Here is a 21737-nt window from a genome sequence, read left to right as displayed (position 1 = left end):
CAGACAGTGTCAGTCAGTCAGTGTCAGTCAGTGAGTCAGTCAGTTTCAGTCAGTCAGTCTCAGTCAGTCAGTGTCAATCAGTCAGTGTCAGTCAGTTTCAGTCAGTGTTAGTCAGTCAGTCTCAGTCAGTCAGTGTCAGTCAGTGGCAGTCAGTGTCAGTCAGGCAGTATCAGTCAGTGGCAGTCAGTGTCAGTCAGTCAGTGTCAGTCAGTCAGTGTCAGTCAGTGTGAGTCAGTCAGTGTCAGTGAGTAAGTGTCAGTCAGTCAGTGTCAGTCAGTCAGTGTCAGTCAGTTTCAGTCAGTGTTATTCAGTGTCAGTCAGTGTTAGTCAGCCAGTGTCAGTGAGTTTCAGTCAGTCAATGTTAGTCAGGAACAGTCAGTCAGTCAACGTTAGTCAGTGTCAGTCAGTCAGTGTCAGTCAGTGTTAGTCAGTCAGTGTCAGTCAGTGTCAGTCAGTGTCAGTCAGTGTCTGTCAGTGTCGGTCAGTGTCGGTCAGTGTGTTTCAGTCACTCAGTGTCAGTCAGTTTCAGTCAGTCAATGTCAGTCAGTGTCAGTCAATCAGTGTCAGTCAGTGTCAGTCAGTGCCAGTCAGTGTCAGTCAGTGTCAGTCAGTCAGTGTCAGTCAGTCAGTCAGTCAGTGTCAGTCAGTCAGTGTCAGTCAGTGTCAGTCAGTGTCAGTCAGTGTCAGTCAGTCAGTGTCAGTCAGTGAGTGTCTGTCAGTCAGTGAGTGTCAGTCAGTGTCAGTCAGTGTCAGTCAGTGTCAGTCAGTCAGTGTCAGTCAATGTCAGTTAGTCAGTGTCAGTCAGTGAGTGTCAGTCAGTGTCAGTCAGTGAGTGTGAGAAGTTGGCCTGGTATATGCTGTTCACTAGTTCTAGTGACCACCTTGTACCATGCCAAGCAACCCTTATGGTGTGGTTGTAAGTCAACCTTTTTGGACTAGCTGCCCTAGTGGTAGCGTAGGCTAAGCAGTCTTTGAGGCTAAACTCGTGATGCGTGTTAAGCAAGCTGTTTTACCAATAGTAACCCCCTTTTATACCAATGAAAGGACACCACACAGATATATATTCAAAATATATATGTATTTATTTCTCAAAGTAACCCCTAGTCTCTTTATGAGCACAGGAGCACAAATCGTCAAACAAGATTATCACAGAATACACAGAAGTTGCACTTTATATGGATAGGCCCTGGTGGCCACTCGAACCATATACTAAAATAGTGGTATAAGTACCACGAACAGAAAAGGGAAAAGGCCTAGGGCCTCTAGAATCGCTGGGCCTACAAGGAGCTAACGTCAGTTAGTGACCAGGAGGTCCACGGGTGGCGTGTGCAGAGCAAATAGTCACACGCGTGCTCCCATAGGTTTCAATGGGTGCGTAAAAAGTACAAAGTTACTGCAAAAGGAATCTTCCGGATGACCTAGGAACTTAAGATTTGGAACACAGGCACTAGAGATGTATTACTACACATGGGCACCGGAGTACCAGCTTTACCTCACCCACAGGAAGCGGGTGCATAGGCCTCAAAGTGCGTCGGGTTTCTTCTATCTGTTCCGTTGAGCCTGGGACAAAGATGCTGCAGGCGGTCGGTCGGGAAGAGATGCAGTGGATCCAAGAGTGGATCGGAGATGTTGAAGACCTGTAAGCAGAGGGGACAGTGTTCACAGTCACTAGCCAGTGACCAGCGTGGCACCAGGTGGGTACCAGGCGATGTCGGGTGCAAACAGGTGATGAGGGGTAGCTTGTCTCCGCAGCCACGTGGTCCCTGAAGGTCGACGACGTCCAGGAGTCGGCTCACGAGCTGTCCCACGCAGGCTCTCGCTGTCGGCGGTGTCGGCGACTTGATCGAAGCAAACAAGCCTTGGCAAAAGCAATTGCAGGAGGATTCGGAAATCAGCTGTTGGTTCTGACCAGCAAGGTCAGAGGGATTGCTCCTTTGGAGGGGAGCAAGGGCCAGTCTGGAGCAACCAGACCAGCGGTGTTTGTCGTAGATTTCGTCGCCAAGATGGCCACTAGCCAGCGGGCCAGCAACCGGTTAGGCGCGTCGAGTGGCAAAATGCAGAAGGGCCCCACGCAGATCGTGGAGATGCTGGAGGGCTCACCTTTGGTGCAGATGCTGCTCGAGGGTTGGGCTTCTCAGGACCCAAAGCACAACTTGGAGGGAGCCTCGGTTGTTGCACTGGTCAGCTTGTCGTAGTCGTTTCAAGATGGCTGGCTCCACGTGTCTCGGTGCCTCCACGGGTCTCCTCTTTTCAGGGACTGTGGATCGGGCGGTGAGAGGTCTGGAGGTCCAGGTCTTGTCAGTCTCTGGGCTCGGGCTCCGGCGGGAGGCGGCGGCAAAGCAGACGGTGATTCGCTGGATGGTGCTTGCGTTAGCAAGGTGGTCACTCCCTGACCACAGGGGAGATTTTCTTCAGTCTTCTGTGCAGCAGAATGTCGAAGTTCCCGTCTTCTTCTTAGTTTCAAGTTGATTCCAGGATGTCTGAAGTCTTAGGACACAGCTCCTACCTTTATTCGGATTCTAGGGGCCGGACTACCTGCTAGGTCCCTCCCTATGGGTGGGACCAGGAAGGGGGGTGGTTACACCCCCAATCCTTTGTCCAGCTCGCCCCAGGCCCGGGACTGGTGTGCCCCAGGACCGGTTTGAACTGGCATATGCACCGAGGCTCCTTGTGAGCCACAGGCATGTCTGGTTTCTTTCAAGCCCTACCTGACCAATACACAAAATCCTGTCTGGGGTGGTGCACGCACCTCCCCTGGCAGGAAACCCTTTGTCCACACCTCCCAAGCTGGAAGGACTCCCAGCAGCAGGAGGGCAGACTTGTGTCTGTGGTGGCAGCATCCATTTTGTGGAGCTGAGGCTATGTCTGATTTTACCCGGGTTTCAGGCACTGTACATGTCGTGTCCCTCTAGAAGGGTGGAATGCTAACCCCGTCGCCAGAATTGGCGAGGGGTTAGTATTCCAATTCGTATGACACCTTACTCGACATGTTTTGATAAAGCCAAACCAAAGATAGCATTTAACCGCGAGGTTCATAATGCACTTAAGAGTATATGGTATGACGATATCTGGAAACAGTAGAAGGAAGTTGTTCCGACCACTGCAGACAGGCTCAGCTCATGCCAGAGCACCATCTCACATGGAACCAAGCACTCTGCCTTCAGGATTGTTAAGGCCTGCCATAGGAGTGACTTATAGGTTACCAGGTGTCCCATTTAAGGTTAGGTATAGGTATACTACACCTAAGTAAGAGGTGATTACACCAACTTACCCCAGCTGAGTGATCAGCCAGTTGTGTCAAATTGTTAGGCCAAGCCTGGGGTGGCATAATACATGCTGCAGCCCCTGGCAGGCCTTGGGTACACCAATGCCCTGGGTACCTAGTGTACACTGGTACAGGGGCTGACAGGGTGATCCACTTCCAATTGGTTATGCACCTAGGGTGCATAGTTTTAATTTAGTAGAGAGAACAGCAGGCTGGGGGTCTGATTGGCAGGCCCACAGCCTCAATATGTCAAAAACCAGTGAAGCAAAAAGCAAAAATTTGGGGTGACCATAGGATAGCAGACCCTACTCTCCTACACAACCCCCCCCCAAACGCTGGGACATTAAACTAGCCTTGACCAGTCTCGTCTTCATGTCCTAAGTGGAAGTACCTGGAGAGACCATCTGCATTCCCATGGTCAGTACCTGGCCGGTGCTCCACTGTAAAGTCCATCCCCTGTAGGGAAATGGACCACCTAAGCAGTTTGGGGTTTTCACCCTTCATCTGATTTAGCCACAAGAGGGGCTTATGGTCGGTCTGAATCTTGAAGTGAGTGCCAAACAAGTATGGCCTCAGCTTCTTCAGGGCCCACACCACAGCAAAGGCCTCCCTCTCAATAGCTGACCAATTCTTCTCTCTGGGGGTCAACCTTCTGCTAATAAAAGCAATGGGTTGGTCTTGACCATCTACATTAAGTTGTGACAGCACAGCTCCCACACCCAACTCAGAAGCATCTGTTTGGACAATAAACTCTTTGGAGTAGTCAGGACTTTTCAGGATAGGTGCAGAGCACATGGCCTCCTTCAGGTCATCAAATGCCTTTTGACAGCTTACTGTCCACTGAACCTTTTTGGGCATCTTCTTGGATGTCAGATCATTAAGAGGAGTCACAATGGACCCATAGTTCTTAACAAACTTCCTGTAATACCCAGTCAAGCCCAAGAAAGCTCGAACTTGAGTCTGGGTGGTTGGAGGGGACCAATCCTTGATGGACTGTATCTTACTCTCCAGTGGTTGAACTTGGCCCCCACCTACAAGGTGGCCCAAATACACAACCTTACTCTGCCCTATCTGGCACTTAGTAGCCTTGATAGTGAGGCCTGCCCTTTGCAGAGCCTCAAGAGCCTTCTTCAGGTGGATCAGGTGATCCTCCCAGGTGGAACTAAAGACAGCAATGTCATCAAGATATGCTGCGCAAAAGTCATCCAACCCAGTAAGGACTTGGTTCACCAGCCTTTGGAAGGTGGCAGGTGCATTCTTCAGACCAAAGGGCATCACCACAAACTGATAATGCCCACCTGGGGTTGAGAATGCTGTTTTGGCCTTAGACTCCTCAGCTAACCTGATTTGCCAATAGCCAGCTGTCAAGTCAAATGTGCTCAAAAACTTTGCAGAAGCTAGTTTGTCTATGAGCTCATCTGCCCTTGGAATAGGGTGTGCATCTGTCCTGGTGACAGCATTGAGTCCTCTGTAGTCCACACAGAACCTCATCTCTCTCTTGCCATCTTTGGTGTGAGGTTTGGGGACCAGAACCACTGGGCTAGCCCAGGGGCTCTCTGAGGGTTCAATGACACCTAATTCCAGCATTTTATGTACCTCAGCCTTTATACAGTCCCTGACGTGGTCAGGTTGTCTGTAAAGTTTGTTCTTTACAGGCAGACTGTCACCAGTGTCCACAACATGGGTACACCAGTCAGTTTGACTAGGTATCAAGGAAAACATATGTGAAAATGATTGTAGAACCTGTCTACATTCAGTCTGCTGATGGGCAGTGAGGTTGCCTCCAAGGGTCACTCCTTCAACTGAGCCATCTTCAGGGTTCTGAGACAACAGGTCTGGGAGAGGGTCACTCTCTTCCTCCTGTCCCTCATCTGTAGCCATGAGCAAGCCCATGTCTGCCCTGTCAACATATGCTTTAAGCCTGTTAACATGGAGTACCCTGTGGGGACTCCTGGGAGTTCCTAGGTCGACCAAGTAGGTGACCTCTCCCTTCTTTTCCAGGATTGTATGGGGTCCAGACCATTTGTCTTGGAGTGCTGCTGGGGCCACTGGCTCCAACACCCATACCTTCTGTCCTGGCTGATACTCAACCAAGACAGCCTTTTGGTCATGCCAAGCTTTCTGTAAGGCCTGGCTTGCCTCAAGGTTTTTAGATGCCTTCTCCATATACTCAGCCATCCTGGAGCGGAGACCAAGTACATAGTCCACTATGTCTAGCTTAGGCTTTTTGAGAGGTAACTCCCATCCTTCCTTCACCAAACACAGTGGGCCTCTCACAGGGTGCCCAAACAACAATTCAAAGGGGCTGTAGCCAACTCCTTTTTGTGGGACCTCTCTGTAAGCAAACAGAAGGCAGGGTAGAAGGATATCCCATCTTCGCCTGAGCTTTTCAGGTAATCCTTTGATCATACCCTTTAGGGTCTTGTTGAATCTCTCAACAAGCCCATTGCATTGTGGGTGATAAGGGGTGGTGAACTTGTAGTTGACACCACATTCCTTCCACATAGCTGTCAAGTATCCTGACATAAAGTTGGTACCTCTGTCAGATACTACCTCCTTAGGAAACCCCACTCTGGAGAATACTCCCAGCAGGGCCCTGGCCACAACAGGAGCTGTAGTGGTCCTAAGGGGAATTGCCTCTGGATACCTGGTGGCATGATCCACTACCACCAGTATAAATCTGTGCCCAGATGCAGTGGGAGGATCCATGGGACCCACTATGTCTATTCCCACTCTTTCAAAGGGAACCCCCACCACAGGTAGTGGTATCAGGGGGGCCTTTGTTGTGCCACCTGATTTGCCACTGGCTTGGCAGGTAACACAGGAGCGACAAAACTCCTTTGTATCTTCATTCATATGGGGCCAGTGAAAGTGAGGGACAAGCCTGTCCCAAGTCTTGTTCTGGCCTAAGTGTCCTGCTAAAGGAATGTCATGGGCCAAGGTAAGAAGGAAGCCCCTAAATTGCAGAGGTATGACCAACCTCCTGGTTGCACCAGGCTTGGGGTCTCTAGCCTCTGAATAAAGGAGCCCTTCATCCCAATACACTTTATGGGTACCTTGAGCATTCCCAGCAGCCTCAGCAGCAGCCAGCTGTCTGAGGGGTTCAAGAGAGGGACAGGATAACTGAGCCTGCCTCAAGTCAGCCCTTGAAGGTCCCCCTGTCCCCAGAAACTCAACCTGATCAGGTTCAAGCTCTTCAGGGACAGTTCCTTCAGGGTCCTCTAGATCAGCTTCCTGGGAAGGCTGATCATCACTCTGAGGCAGGGGGGAAGGCACAGCCTTGACCCTCCTGTTCTTCTTCTTGGTAGGTGCTTGGTCCATTGTTCCAGGATCCAAGACCTGTGGTTCAGTGAGGCACTTTTTGGCCTGTGACCTGGTCACAGCAAGGACATGTGATGATATACCTAACATCTCTGCATGAGTCCTGTACTCCACTTCTGACCATAGAGAACTCTCTAGGTCATTGCCCAACAAACATTCTACTGGGAGGTCTGCACTAACCACAACCCTTTTGAGGCCAGTTACCCCTCCCCATGAGAAGTTAACAACTGCCACCCTGTGTGAAGTAGTGGCATTGCTGGCATTGGTCACCAGGTAGTTCTCACCTGGTATGTACTGTCCAGGATCCACAAAGCCTGGTGTCACCATAGTGACACTGGCACATGTGTCCCTGTAGGCTTGAGCCACTTTGTCATTAATTAAAGGAGTCTGTCTGTACTTGCCCAGGTTACTGGGGCTCACAGTCAGGGACAAATCAATGTCCCCATCACAGATCAAGACTGCCTGTGTCAGGGTTCTGTCTAAGTCAGAATCTCCTTCAGTTCCCATAGTGATTCCCACTACACCCTTTGTCTGGGGACCAACACTGCTAACAGTAGTACTGGGAGCAGGTGCCTTAGGGGCAACAGTGTTGGGGGCTCCACCCTTTTTGCAATCACTAGTCCAGTGAGTTGTATTTTTACAATGATTGCACCAGGGTTTCTTCTGACCTTCTTTCTTCTTCTTGGACTGTTGGGACCCACCCTCCTTAGCAGTAGTTTGGGGCCCTGTTGAAGACTTCTGGTCTTTAGGTTTCTGATCTCCACCCTTTTGGTCTGTTTTCTTCTGATCACCCCCTTGGCCCTGGTTCTGGTTCTTTTGCTTAACCCTGGTTCTGACCCATTTGTCTGCCTTCTTTCCCAATTCTTGGGGAGAGGTCAGATCAGAGTCAACCAAGTGTTGATGCAGTTGCTGGTTTTGACAGTTATTTAAAATCTGTTCTCTCATCATCAAATTATACAATCCTGTAAAATCAGATACCTTACTTCCCAGCAACCAACCCTCCAAAGCCTTAGTGGCACATTCAATGTATTCAGACCAGTCCTGAGTCTGTGTCTTTTGGGTGTCTCTGAACATTAACCTGTACTGCTCAGTGGTTAAGCCTAACCCATCAACTAGAACACTCTTCAGGACTCTGTAGTTTCTGACATCCTCTTCTCTAACAGTGAGGAGTCTGTCTCTGCCTCTTCCTTCAAAGGAGAGCCAGAGGATTGCTGCCCACTGATCTTCAGGAACCTGCTGTACTTTGCAGGCTCTCTCAAGAGCAGTTATCCACTTGTGGATGTCATCCCCACTTTTGTAGGGGGGCACAACCTTAGACAGGTTTCTATTGTCGAAAACCCTATCTTTGTCCTTAGGGACAATGCTGCCACCAGTGGGTATAGACCCACTCTCTTTATGCTGTCTAGCCTTGCTAAGTTTCTCTTCCATCAGGGCTACTTCTAGCTCCTGCTTCCTGATCCTCAGCTGGGCCTCTTGCATCTTGGCCTCATGTTCCCTCCTCTGAGGGGTGGTCATCCTTCTCCTGGAGTGACCTTGAGAGCCTCTAGAGCCATGGGAAGCATTGGAGTCACCTGAGCGATTCCTTTGCCTTCCAAGCCCTGTGTTAAGTCCACTGGGGAGATCCAGTGGGTTGAACCCACTGTCAGTCCCCAATAGCCTTGGTTTAGCTGGGCCAAGTATAATACTTGGCACTGGGCTAGTTCTCCCTTCATCCTCACTACTGTCAGTATCCTTTTCACTCTCATCCTCTGTGGTAGGCATCCCATCTAAGGGGTGACTATTGGGAAGGGGTACTTCAGTGGCATCTTTAGAAGGGGGGCCTCCTGTTCCTGTCCCTAAGGGGGCTAACTGGGAAGCTTTCTTGAGTGCTCTCTGATTCTCATCATTCTGTAAGAGCTCTCTGAGCTCAGCAGAGTTTGGGTTCTTGGGCTGTTTAAGGCCTCTAAGAGTTGCCAAATGCCTGAGCTCATTCTGATTAAGGGTAGCAAAGCTGGATGGTGCCCTCTGGGGGTCACTCTCAACAGAGATGGGTACAGTGGACCCCTCTGCCCCGGCCATTGCTCTTAAGTGTGGGTGGATGTGTTGCAATCTACCTACACTTGGGTTTACCTACTAAACCTATCTAGTAGTTGTAGTCAGGGTGTGCTACTCCCTTTGCTCTACAACAACTAAGTTCAGTAGAACTTAAGTATATTTAATCTTGTTTTATATGTACCTACAGGTACCTATGTGATCTTTCAATTGGTAACCAAGAGATTACAATGGTAAAACACAGCAAGCTCAAATCCAACCGCTGCTCACCAATGTGAGAAGTTGGCCTGGTATATGCTGTTCACTAGTTCTAGTGACCACCTTGTACCATGCCAAGCAACCCTTATGGTGTGGTTGTAAGTCAACCTTTTTGGACTAGCTGCCCTAGTGGTAGCGTAGGCTAAGCAGTCTTTGAGGCTAAACTCGTGATGCGTGTTAAGCAAGCTGTTTTACCAATAGTAACCCCCTTTTATACCAATGAAAGGACACCACACAGATATATATTCAAAATATATATGTATTTATTTCTCAAAGTAACCCCTAGTCTCTTTATGAGCACAGGAGCACAAATCGTCAAACAAGATTATCACAGAATACACAGAAGTTGCACTTTATATGGATAGGCCCTGGTGGCCACTCGAACCATATACTAAAATAGTGGTATAAGTACCACGAACAGAAAAGGGAAAAGGCCTAGGGCCTCTAGAATCGCTGGGCCTACAAGGAGCTAACGTCAGTTAGTGACCAGGAGGTCCACGGGTGGCGTGTGCAGAGCAAATAGTCACACGCGTGCTCCCATAGGTTTCAATGGGTGCGTAAAAAGTACAAAGTTACTGCAAAAGGAATCTTCCGGATGACCTAGGAACTTAAGATTTGGAACACAGGCACTAGAGATGTATTACTACACATGGGCACCGGAGTACCAGCTTTACCTCACCCACAGGAAGCGGGTGCATAGGCCTCAAAGTGCGTCGGGTTTCTTCTATCTGTTCCGTTGAGCCTGGGACAAAGATGCTGCAGGCGGTCGGTCGGGAAGAGATGCAGTGGATCCAAGAGTGGATCGGAGATGTTGAAGACCTGTAAGCAGAGGGGACAGTGTTCACAGTCACTAGCCAGTGACCAGCGTGGCACCAGGTGGGTACCAGGCGATGTCGGGTGCAAACAGGTGATGAGGGGTAGCTTGTCTCCGCAGCCACGTGGTCCCTGAAGGTCGACGACGTCCAGGAGTCGGCTCACGAGCTGTCCCACGCAGGCTCTCGCTGTCGGCGGTGTCGGCGACTTGATCGAAGCAAACAAGCCTTGGCAAAAGCAATTGCAGGAGGATTCGGAAATCAGCTGTTGGTTCTGACCAGCAAGGTCAGAGGGATTGCTCCTTTGGAGGGGAGCAAGGGCCAGTCTGGAGCAACCAGACCAGCGGTGTTTGTCGTAGATTTCGTCGCCAAGATGGCCACTAGCCAGCGGGCCAGCAACCGGTTAGGCGCGTCGAGTGGCAAAATGCAGAAGGGCCCCACGCAGATCGTGGAGATGCTGGAGGGCTCACCTTTGGTGCAGATGCTGCTCGAGGGTTGGGCTTCTCAGGACCCAAAGCACAACTTGGAGGGAGCCTCGGTTGTTGCACTGGTCAGCTTGTCGTAGTCGTTTCAAGATGGCTGGCTCCACGTGTCTCGGTGCCTCCACGGGTCTCCTCTTTTCAGGGACTGTGGATCGGGCGGTGAGAGGTCTGGAGGTCCAGGTCTTGTCAGTCTCTGGGCTCGGGCTCCGGCGGGAGGCGGCGGCAAAGCAGACGGTGATTCGCTGGATGGTGCTTGCGTTAGCAAGGTGGTCACTCCCTGACCACAGGGGAGATTTTCTTCAGTCTTCTGTGCAGCAGAATGTCGAAGTTCCCGTCTTCTTCTTAGTTTCAAGTTGATTCCAGGATGTCTGAAGTCTTAGGACACAGCTCCTACCTTTATTCGGATTCTAGGGGCCGGACTACCTGCTAGGTCCCTCCCTATGGGTGGGACCAGGAAGGGGGGTGGTTACACCCCCAATCCTTTGTCCAGCTCGCCCCAGGCCCGGGACTGGTGTGCCCCAGGACCGGTTTGAACTGGCATATGCACCGAGGCTCCTTGTGAGCCACAGGCATGTCTGGTTTCTTTCAAGCCCTACCTGACCAATACACAAAATCCTGTCTGGGGTGGTGCACGCACCTCCCCTGGCAGGAAACCCTTTGTCCACACCTCCCAAGCTGGAAGGACTCCCAGCAGCAGGAGGGCAGACTTGTGTCTGTGGTGGCAGCATCCATTTTGTGGAGCTGAGGCTATGTCTGATTTTACCCGGGTTTCAGGCACTGTACATGTCGTGTCCCTCTAGAAGGGTGGAATGCTAACCCCGTCGCCAGAATTGGCGAGGGGTTAGTATTCCAATTCGTATGACACCTTACTCGACATGTTTTGATAAAGCCAAACCAAAGATAGCATTTAACCGCGAGGTTCATAATGCACTTAAGAGTATATGGTATGACGATATCTGGAAACAGTAGAAGGAAGTTGTTCCGACCACTGCAGACAGGCTCAGCTCATGCCAGAGCACCATCTCACATGGAACCAAGCACTCTGCCTTCAGGATTGTTAAGGCCTGCCATAGGAGTGACTTATAGGTTACCAGGTGTCCCATTTAAGGTTAGGTATAGGTATACTACACCTAAGTAAGAGGTGATTACACCAACTTACCCCAGCTGAGTGATCAGCCAGTTGTGTCAAATTGTTAGGCCAAGCCTGGGGTGGCATAATACATGCTGCAGCCCCTGGCAGGCCTTGGGTACACCAATGCCCTGGGTACCTAGTGTACACTGGTACAGGGGCTGACAGGGTGATCCACTTCCAATTGGTTATGCACCTAGGGTGCATAGTTTTAATTTAGTAGAGAGAACAGCAGGCTGGGGGTCTGATTGGCAGGCCCACAGCCTCAATATGTCAAAAACCAGTGAAGCAAAAAGCAAAAATTTGGGGTGACCATAGGATAGCAGACCCTACTCTCCTACAGTGAGTGTCAGTCAGTGAGTGTCAGTCAATGAGTGTCAGTCGGTGAGTGTCAGTCAGTGTCAGTCAGTCAGTATCAGTCAGCGTCATTCAGTCAGTGTCAGTCAGTGTCAGCCAGTGTCAGTCAGTGTCAGTCAGTCAGTGTCAGTCAGTCAGTGTCAGTCAGTGTCAGTCAGTATCAGTCAGTCAGTGTTAGACAGTGTCAGTCAGGCAGTATCAGTCAGTGTCAGTCAGTCAGTGTCTGTCAGTGTCAGTCAGAGTCAGTCAGTTAGTGTCAGTCAGTGTCAGTCAGTCAGTGTCAGTCAGTGTCAGTCAGTCAGTGTCAGTCAGTGTCAGTCAGTGTCAGTCAGGCAGTATCAGTCAGTGTCAGTCAGTGTCAGTCAGTCAGTGTCAGTCAGCCAGTGTCAGTCAGTGTCAGTCAGTCAGTGTTTGTCAGTAAGTGTCAGTCAGTCAGTGTCAGTCAGTCAGTGTCAGTCAGTCAGTGTCAGTCAGTTTCAGTCAGTGTTAGTCAGTGTCAGTCAGTGTTAGTCAGTGTCAGTCAGTGTTAGTCAGCCAGTGTCAGTGAGTTTCAGTCAGTCAATGTTAGTCAGGGTCAGTCAGTCAGTCAATGTTAGTCAGTGTCAGTCAGTCAGTGTCAGTCAGTGTTAGTCAGTCAGTGTCAGTCAGTGTCAGTCAGTGTCGGTCAGTGTCAGTCAGTGTCTGTCAGTGTCGGTCAGTGTGAGAAGTTGGCCTGGTATATGATGCTCACTAGTTAAAGTGATCACCTTGTACCATGCCAAGCAACCCTTATGGTGTGGTTGTAAGTCAACCTTTTCGGACTAGCTGCCCTAGTGGTAGCGTAGGCTAAGCAGTCTTTGAGGCTAAACTCGTGAAGCGTGTTAAGCCAGCTGTTTTACCAAATGTAACCCCCTTTTATACCAATGAAAGGACACCACACAGATATATATTCAAAATATATATGTATTTATTTCTCAAAGTAACCCCTAGTCTCTTTATGAGTACAGGAGCACAAATCGTCAAACAAGATTACAGTAGAATACACAGAAGTTGCACTTTATATGGATAGGCCCTGGTGGCCGCTCAAACCATATACTAAAATAGTGGTAAAAGTACCACGAACAGAAAAGGGAAAAGGCATGGGGCCTCTAGAATCGCTGGGCCTACAAGGAGCTAACTTCAGTTAGTGACCAGGAGGTCCACGGGTGGCGTGTGCAGAGCAAATAGTCACACGCGTGCTCCCATAGGTTTCAATGGGTGCGTAAAAAGTACAAAGTTACTGCAAAGAGGATCTTCCGGATGGACTAGGAACTCAAGATTTGGAACACAGGCACTAGAGATGTAATACTACACTTGGGCACAGGAGTGCCAGCTTTACCTCACCCACAGGAAGCGGGTGCATAGGCCTCGAAGTGCGTCGGGTTTCTTCTATCTGTTCCGTGGACCCTGAAGACAAAGATGCTGCAGGCGGTCGGTCCGGGAGAGATGCGGTGGATCCAAGAGTGGATCGGAGATGTTGAAGACCTGTAAGCAGAGGGGACAGTGTTCACAGTCACTAGCCAGTGACCAGCGTGGCACCAGGTGGGTACCAGGCAATGTCGGGTGCAAACAGGAAGAAAGGTGTAGCTTGTCTCTGCAGCCACGTGGTCCCTGGAGGTCGACGACACCCAGGAGTCGGTTCACGATCTGTCCCACGCAGGCTCTCGCCGTCGGCCGTGTCAGCAACTTGATCGAAGCAAACAAGCCTTGGCAAAAGCAATTGTTGTAGGAGATGAAATAAGCTGATGGTTCTGACCAGCAAGGTCAGAAGGACTGCTCCTCTGGAGGGGAGAAAGGGCCAGTCTGGAGCAACCAGACCAGCAGTGTATTTCATGAAGTTCGTCGCCAAGATGGCTACTAGCCAGCGGGCCAGCAACCGGTTAGGCGCGTCGAGTGGCAAAATGCAGAAGGGCCCCACGCAGATCGTGGAGATGCTGGAGGGCTCACCTTTGGTGCAGATGCTGCTCGAGGGTTGGGCTTTTCAGATCCCAAAGCATAACTTGGAGGGAGCCTCGGTTGTTGCACTTGTCAGCTTGTCGTGGTCGTTTCAAGATGGCTGGCTCCACGTGTCTCGGTGCCTCCACGGGTCTCCTCTTTTCAGGGACTGTGGATCGGGCGGTGAGAGGTCTGGAGGTCCAGGTCTTGTCAGTCTCTGGGCTCGGGCTCCGGCGGGAGGCGGCGGCAAAGCAGACGTTGATTCGCTGGATGGTGCTTGCGTTAGCAAGGTGGTCACTCCCTGACCACAGGGGAGATTTCCTTCAGTCTTCTGTGCAGCAGAATGTCGAAGTTCCTGTCTTCTTCTTAGTTTCAAGTTGATTCCAGGATGTCTGAAGTCTTAGGACACAGCTCCTACCTTTAAGCGGATTCTAGGGGCCGGACTACCTGCTAGGTCCCTCCCTAAGGGTGGGACCAGGAAGGGGGGTGGTTACACCCCCAACCCTTTGTCCAGCTCGCCCCAGGCCCGGGACTGGTGTGCCCCAGGACTGGTTTGAACTGGCATATGCACCGAGGTTCCTTGTGAGCCACAGGCATGTCTGGTTTCTTTCAAGCCCTACCTGACCAATACACAAAATCCTGTCTGGGGTGGTGCATGCACCTCCCCTGGCAGGAAACCCTTTGTCCACACCTCCCAAGCTGGAAGGACTCCCAGCAGCAGGAGGGCAGACTTGTGTCTGTGGTGGCAGCATCCATTTTGTGGAGCTGAGGCTATGTCTGATTTTACCCGGGTTTCAGGTACTGTACATGTCGTGTCCCTCTAGAAGGGTGGAATGCTAACCCCGTCGCCAGAATTGGCGAGGGGTTAGTATTCCAATTTGTATGACACCTTACTCGACATGTTTTGATAAAGTCAAACCAAAGATAGCATTTAACCGCGAGGTTCATAATGCACTTAAGAGTATATGGTATGACGATATCTGGAAACAGTAGAAGGAAGTTGTTCCGACCACTGCAGACAGGCTCAGCTCATGCCAGAGCACCATCTCACATGGAACCAAGCACTCTGCCTTCAGGATTGTTAAGGCCTGCCATAGGAGTGACTTATAGGTTACCAGGTGTCCCATTTAAGGTTAGGTATAGGTATACTACACCTTAGTAAGAGGTGATTACACCAACTTACCCCAGCTGAGTGATCAGCCAGTTGTGTCAGATTGTTAGGCCAAGCCTGGGGTGGCATAATACATGCTGCAGCCCCTGGCAGGCCTTGGGTACACCAATGCCCTGGGTACCTAGTGTACACTGGTACAGGGGCTGACAGGGTGATCCACTTCCAATTGGTTATGCACCTAGGGTGCATAGTTTAAATTTAGTAGAGAGAACAGCAGGCTGGGGGTCTGATTGGCAGGCCCACAGCCTCAATATGTCAAAAACCAGTGAAGCAAAAAGCAAAAATTTGGGGTGACCATAGGATAGCAGACCCTACTCTCCTACACAACCCCCCACCAAACGCTGGGACATTAAACTAGCCTTGACCAGTCTTGTCTTCATGTCCTAAGTGGAAGTACCTGGAGAGACCATCTGCATTCCCATGGTCAGTACCTGGCCGGTGCTCCACTGTAAAGTCCATCCCCTGTAGGGAAATGGACCACCTAAGCAGTTTGGGGTTTTCACCCTTCATCTGATTTAGCCACAAGAGGGGCTTATGGTCGGTCTGAATCTTGAAGTGAGTGCCAAACAAGTATGGCCTCAGCTTCTTCAGGGCCCACACCACAGCAAAGGCCTCCCTCTCAATAGCTGACCAATTCTTCTCTCTGGGGGTCAACCTTCTGCTAATAAAAGCAATGGGTTGGTCTTGACCATCTACATTAAGTTGTGACAGCACAGCTCCCACACCCAACTCAGAAGCATCTGTTTGGACAATAAACTCTTTGGAGTAGTCAGGACTTTTCAGGATAGGTGCAGAGCACATGGCCTCCTTCAGGTCATCAAATGCCTTTTGACAGCTTACTGTCCACTGAACCTTTTTGGGCATTGTAGGAAGGTGGATATCTGACTATGGTTACCCCCAAATTTTTGCCTAGTGTCTAGCTGGTTTTTCGACTTAGTTGGCCTGAGATCCTGCCATTCAGGCTCTCAGGCTATCTGCTCTCTCTGTAAAATGGACTCCATGTACCCTAGGTACATACCCAATTGGTTGGATCACCCTGTCAGCCCCTGTACCAGTGTACACTAGGTACCCAGGGCATTGGTGTATCCAAGGCCTGCCAGGGGCTGAAGCATGTATTATGCCACCCCAGGCTTGGCCTAACAATCTGACACAACTGGCTGATCACTCAGCTGGGGTAAGTTGGTGTAATCACCTCTTACTTAGGTGTAGTATACCTATACCTAAACTTAAATGGGACACCTGGTAACCTATAAGTCACTCCTATGGCAGGCCTTAACAATCCTGAAGGCAGAGTGCTTGGTTCCATGTGAGATGGTGCTCTGGCATGAGCTGAGCCTGTCTGCAGTGGTCGGAACAACTTCCTTCTACTGTTTCCAGATATCGTCATACCATATACTCTTAAGTGCATTATGAACCTCGCGGTTAAATGCTATCTTTGGTTTGGCTTTATCAAAACATGTCGAGTAAGGTGTCATACGAATTGGAATACTAACCCCTCGCCAATTCTGGCGACGGGGTTAGCATTCCACCCTTCTAGAGGGACACGACATGTACAGTGCCTGAAACCCGGGTAAAATCAGACATAGCCTCAGCTCCACAAAATGGATGCTGCCACCACAGACACAAGTCTGCCCTCCTGCTGCTGGGAGTCCTTCCAGCTTGGGAGGTGTGGACAAAGGGTTTCCTGCCAGGGGAGGTGCATGCACCACCCCAGACAGGATTTTGTGTATTGGTCAGGTAGGGCTTGAAAGAAACCAGACATGCCTGTGGCTCACAAGGAGCCTCGGGGCATATGCCAGTTCAAACCGGTCCTGGGGCACACCAGTCCCGGGCCTGGGGCGAGCTGGACAAAGGATTGGGGGTGTAACCACCCCCCTTCCTGGTCCCACCCATAGGGAGGGACCTAGCAGGTAGTCCGGCCCCTAGAATCCGAATAAAGGTAGGAGCTGTGTCCTAAGACTTCAGACATCCTGGAATCAACTTGAAACTAAGAAGAAGACGGGAACTTCGACATTCTGCTGCACAGAAGACTGAAGAAAATCTCCCCTGTGGTCAGGGAGTGACCACCTTGCTAACGCAAGCACCATCCAGCGAATCACCATCTGCTTTGCCGCCGCCTCCCGCCGGAGCCCGAGCCCAGAGACTGACAAGACCTGGACCTCCAGACCTCTCACCGCCCGATCCACAGTCCCTGAAAAGAGGAGACCCGTGGAGGCACCGAGACACGTGGAGCCAGCCATCTTGGAACGACTACGACAAGCTGACCAGTGCAACAACCGAGGCTCCCTCCAAGTTGTGCTTTGGGTCCTGAGAAGCCCAACCCTCGAGCAGCATCTGCACCAAAGGTGAGCCCTCCAGCATCTCCACGATCTGCGTGGGGCCCTTCTGCATTTTGCCACTCGACGCGCCTAACCGGTTGCTGGCCCGCTGGCTAGTGGCCATCTTGGCGACGAAATCTACGACAAACACCGCTGGTCTGGTTGCTCCAGACTGGCCCTTGCTCCCCTCCAAAGGAGCCATCCCTCTGACCTTGCTGGTCAGAACCAACAGCTGATTTCTGAATCCTCCTGCAATTGCTTTTGCCAAGGCTTGTTTGCTTCGATCAAGTCGCCGACACCGCCGACAGCGAGAGCCTGCGTGGGACAGCTCGTGAGCCGACTCCTGGACGTCGTCGACCTTCAGGGACCACGTGGCTGCGGAGACAAGCTACCCCTCATCACCTGTTTGCACCCGACATCGCCTGGTACCCACCTGGTGCCACGCTGGTCACTGGCTAGTGACTGTGAACACTGTCCCCTCTGCTTACAGGTCTTCAACATCTCCGATCCACTCTTGGATCCACTGCATCTCTCCCGGACCGACCGCCTGCAGCATCTTTGTCTTCAAGCTCCACGGAACAGATAGAAGAAACCCGACGCACTTCGAGGCCTATGCACCCGCTTCCTGTGGGTGAGGTAAAGCTGGCACACCTGTGCCCAAGTGTAGTAATACATCTCTAGTGCCTGTGTTCCAAATCTTAAGTTCCTAGGTCATCCGGAAGATTCCTTTTGCAGTAACTTTGTACTTTTTACGCACCCATTGAAACCTATGGGAGCACGCGTGTGACTATTTGCTCTGCACACGCCACCCGTGGACCTCCTGGTCACTAACTGACGTTAGCTCCTTGTAGGCCCAGCGATTCTAGAGGCCTTAGGCCTTTTCCCTTTTCTGTTCGTGGTACTTATACCACTATTTTAGTATATGGTTTGAGTGGCCACCAGGGCCTATCCATATAAAGTGCAACTTCTGTGTATTCTGTGATAATCTTGTTTGACGATTTGTGCTCCTGTGCTCATAAAGAGACTAGGGGTTACTTTGATAAATAAATACATATATATTTTGAATATATATCTGTGTGGTGTCCTTTCATTGGTATAAAAGGGGGTTGCATTTGGTAAAACAGCTGGCTTAACACGCTTCACGAGTTTAGCCTCAAAGACTGCTTAGCCTACGCTACCACTAGGGCAGCTAGTCCGAAAAGGTTGACTTACAACCACACCATAAGGGTTGCTTGGCATGGTACAAGGTGATCACTTTAACTAGTGAGCATCATATACCAGGCCAACTTCTCACATTGGTGAGCAGCGGTTGGATTTGAGCTTGCTGTGTTTTACCATTGTAATCTCTTGGTTACCAATTGAAAGATCACATAGGTACCTGTAGGTACATATAAAACAAGATTAGATATACATAAGTTCTACTGAACTTAGTTGTTGTAGAGCAAAGGGAGTAGCACACCCTGACTACAACTACTAGATAGGTTTAGTAGGTAAACCCAAGTGTAGGTAGATTGCAACACATCCACCCACACTTAAGAGCAATGGCCGGGGCAGAGGGGTCCACTGTACCCATCTCTGTCGAGAGTGACCCCCAGAGGGCACCAACCAGCTTTGCTACCCTTAATCAGAATGAGCTCAGGCATTTGGCAACTCTTAGAGGCCTTAAACAGCCCAAGAACCCAAACTCTGCTGAGCTCAGAGAGCTCTTACAGAATGATGAGAATCAGAGAGCACTCAAGAAAGCTTCCCAGTTAGCCCCCTTAGGGACAGGAACAGGAGGCCCCCCTTCTGAAGATGCCACTGAAGTACCCCTTCCCAATAGTCACCCCTTAGATGGGATGCCTACCACAGAGGAAGAAAGTGATGGGGATACAGATGTGAGTGGGGATGAAGGGAGAACTAGCCCAGTGCCAAGTGTTATACTTGGCCCAGCTAAACTAAGGCTATTGGGGACTGACAGTGGGTTCACCCCATTGGATCTCCCCAGTGGACTTAACACAGGGCTTGGAAGGCAAAGGAATCGCTCAGGTGACTCCAATGCTTCCCATGGCTCTAGAGGCTCTCAAGGTCACTCCAGAAGGAGACTGACCACCCCTCAGAGGCGGGAACATGAGGCCAGAATGCAGGAAGCCCAGCTGAGGATCAGGAAGCAGGAGCTAGAAGTAGCCCTGATGGAAGAAAAACTGAGCAAGGCTAGGCAGCATAGAGAGAGTGGGTCTATACCCACTGGTGGCAGCAATGTCCCTAGGGACAAAGATAGGGTCTTTGACAATAGGAACCTGTCCAAGATTGTGCCCCCCTACAAAAGTGGGGATGACATCCACAAATGGATGACTGCTCTTGAGAGAGCCTGCAAAGTGCAGCAGGTTCCTGAAGACCAGTGGGCAGCAATCTTATGGCTCTCCTTTGAGGGGAGAGGCAGAGATAGACTCCTCACTGTTAGAGAAGAGGATGTCAGAAATTACAGAGTCCTGAAGAGTGTCCTAGTTGATGGGTTAGGCTTAACCACTGAACAGTACAGGTTAATGTTCAGAGACACCCAGAAGACACAGACTCAGGACTGGTCTGAATATGTGGAATGTGCCACTAAGGCTTTGGAGGGTTGGTTGCTGGGAAGTAAGGTGTCTGATTATACAGGATTGTACAATTTGATGATGAGAGAGCAGATTTTAAGTAATTGTCAAAACCAGCTTCTCCATCAACACCTGGTAGACTCAGATTTGACCTCTCCCCAAGAATTGGGAAAGAGGGCAGATAAATGGGTCAGGACCAGGATCAGGCCTAAAAACCAGGGTGGTGACCAAAAGAAAGATACCACCAAGCCTCAAGAGAAGGGTGGGGATAAAGAAAAAGAGAAACCTTCCTCAGGGCCCCAAAACTCCACACAGGGTGGTGGGTCCCAAGCTCCCTCCTCTACCACAGCTAAAAAGCCCTACTGCCATGAGTGTAAAACTCCTGGGCATTGGAAAACTGACAGCGGTTGCCCAAGGGCTAAAAACAAAACTGTTCCTCCAATTGCTCCTGTCACACCACCCATTACTGTCAGCAGTAATCCCCCAGGTGGTGGGAGTGCCCCCAGAAATCTGGGTGGGTTTACTTGGGGAACACAGGGGGACCCTGGCTTAGCCAATTCCCCTACAGCAACCACTCTTGTCTGTGATGGTGGCATGGGGTTTGCCAACTTCACTGCCTGTCCCAACACTTTGGGTAGGTACAGACAGGAGCCCTACATCAATGGTACAAAAGCTGAGGCCTACAGAGACACTGGGGCTAGCATCACAATGGTGGCCCATTGGCTAGTTCCCTCTGAGCAGCTTTTGCCCGGTTTCTCCTACCAGGTGACTAACATTGATGGCAAACAGAACAGTCATCCCATGGCAGAGGTATGTCTCAGCTGGGGAGGGGTCACTGGCCCTAAAAGGGTAGCAGTGTCCCCAACCTTGCCTGTAGACTGCTTACTGGGGAATGACTTAGAACTCTCAGCTTGGGCTGGAGTTGAACAAGACACCCATTCTAAAATGGTAGGCCTTTCACAAAAGGGTAGGGGGGTTGTGCCATTCACAACCCCTGTCCAAATAGATTTCCTCCCTGAAAAGGTTGGAAGGGCAGTGGTAGCCACAGCCCAGGCACAGACAGACTTCCCTGTAGGGACTGGCAGAGCTGTGACAGTCACAGCTCAAACACAAACTGAGTGCCCCCCTGAAAAGGTTGGCAAGGCTGTAATGGTCTCAGCCTATACTCAGACTGACATAGGTGTAGTGAAGCCTGAAACAATGGATCACTCCACACAAACTGAGAGTAGTGGGGAGGAAGAAAAGTCTCCCTCTCCCCAGACATTAGGAAAAGGTCAGCCTCCTCAGGGATCTGACCTCACCCCTTGTGAAGGAACTGCCCCAGAGGTAGCCAGGCCTGGCCTGGCAGAGCCTCTGATGTCAGTGGCCCCTTCCAAGGTGGGATCCAGTCTGGTGCAGGTAGCCTGCCTCTCTCTACCCTGCCTCAGTCAGCCCAGGGCTGCAGAGGTCAGGGAGGCCAGTGGACCCCCAGAGGGCCCCTGTCCACAAGAACCCCCCCATCAAAAGAATGAGGATTGCCTGGCTAGTAGCCCTAGTCAGGTGATGGGTAAAAATATTCCTGAGGGATCTCCTTTACAGGTAGTTAGGGACCTCCCCCAGGGGGATTCTGTTGGGCACAGGCAAACATGGGACCTTAGGGCCCCAAACCTGACCTGTCCCTCCAGTAAGCCCACAAAAGGGACCCAGCCTCCAGCTTTAGGTAGCCAGAGGCTGACCCTGAGAGCACAGTGCAACTCAGTTAAAGAAAGAAAGGCATCCATGGTGGAGGATGATTGGAGGAAGCTGAGGCCTCACTTTGAGGACACTCACTTCAGTACTCCATCTCAACACCAGCCTTTTACTTTGCCAAGACACACCACAGGTAGAGATTCCCTATGGTGGAGACCCTCTGATACCCTTAGGGTGAGGGATTGCTTAGTGGACCATGAGACAGGGGGTAACCATGCCAGTGCTGGTTCCTCCTTATATGGCCACTTGGGCAATATAGGCTTACCTGGTCAAGGTCAGCCTTATCTCCCTTCGTTTGGGGGGGGGTTGTGTAGGAAGGTGGATATCTGACTATGGTTA

The sequence above is a fragment of the Triturus cristatus genome, chromosome 1_1 (genome assembly GCF_964204655.1).
Source record: "Triturus cristatus chromosome 1_1, aTriCri1.1, whole genome shotgun sequence".
Classification (NCBI taxonomy): domain Eukaryota; kingdom Metazoa; phylum Chordata; class Amphibia; order Caudata; family Salamandridae; genus Triturus; species Triturus cristatus.
Note: the sequence above shows the minus strand (reverse complement) of the source record.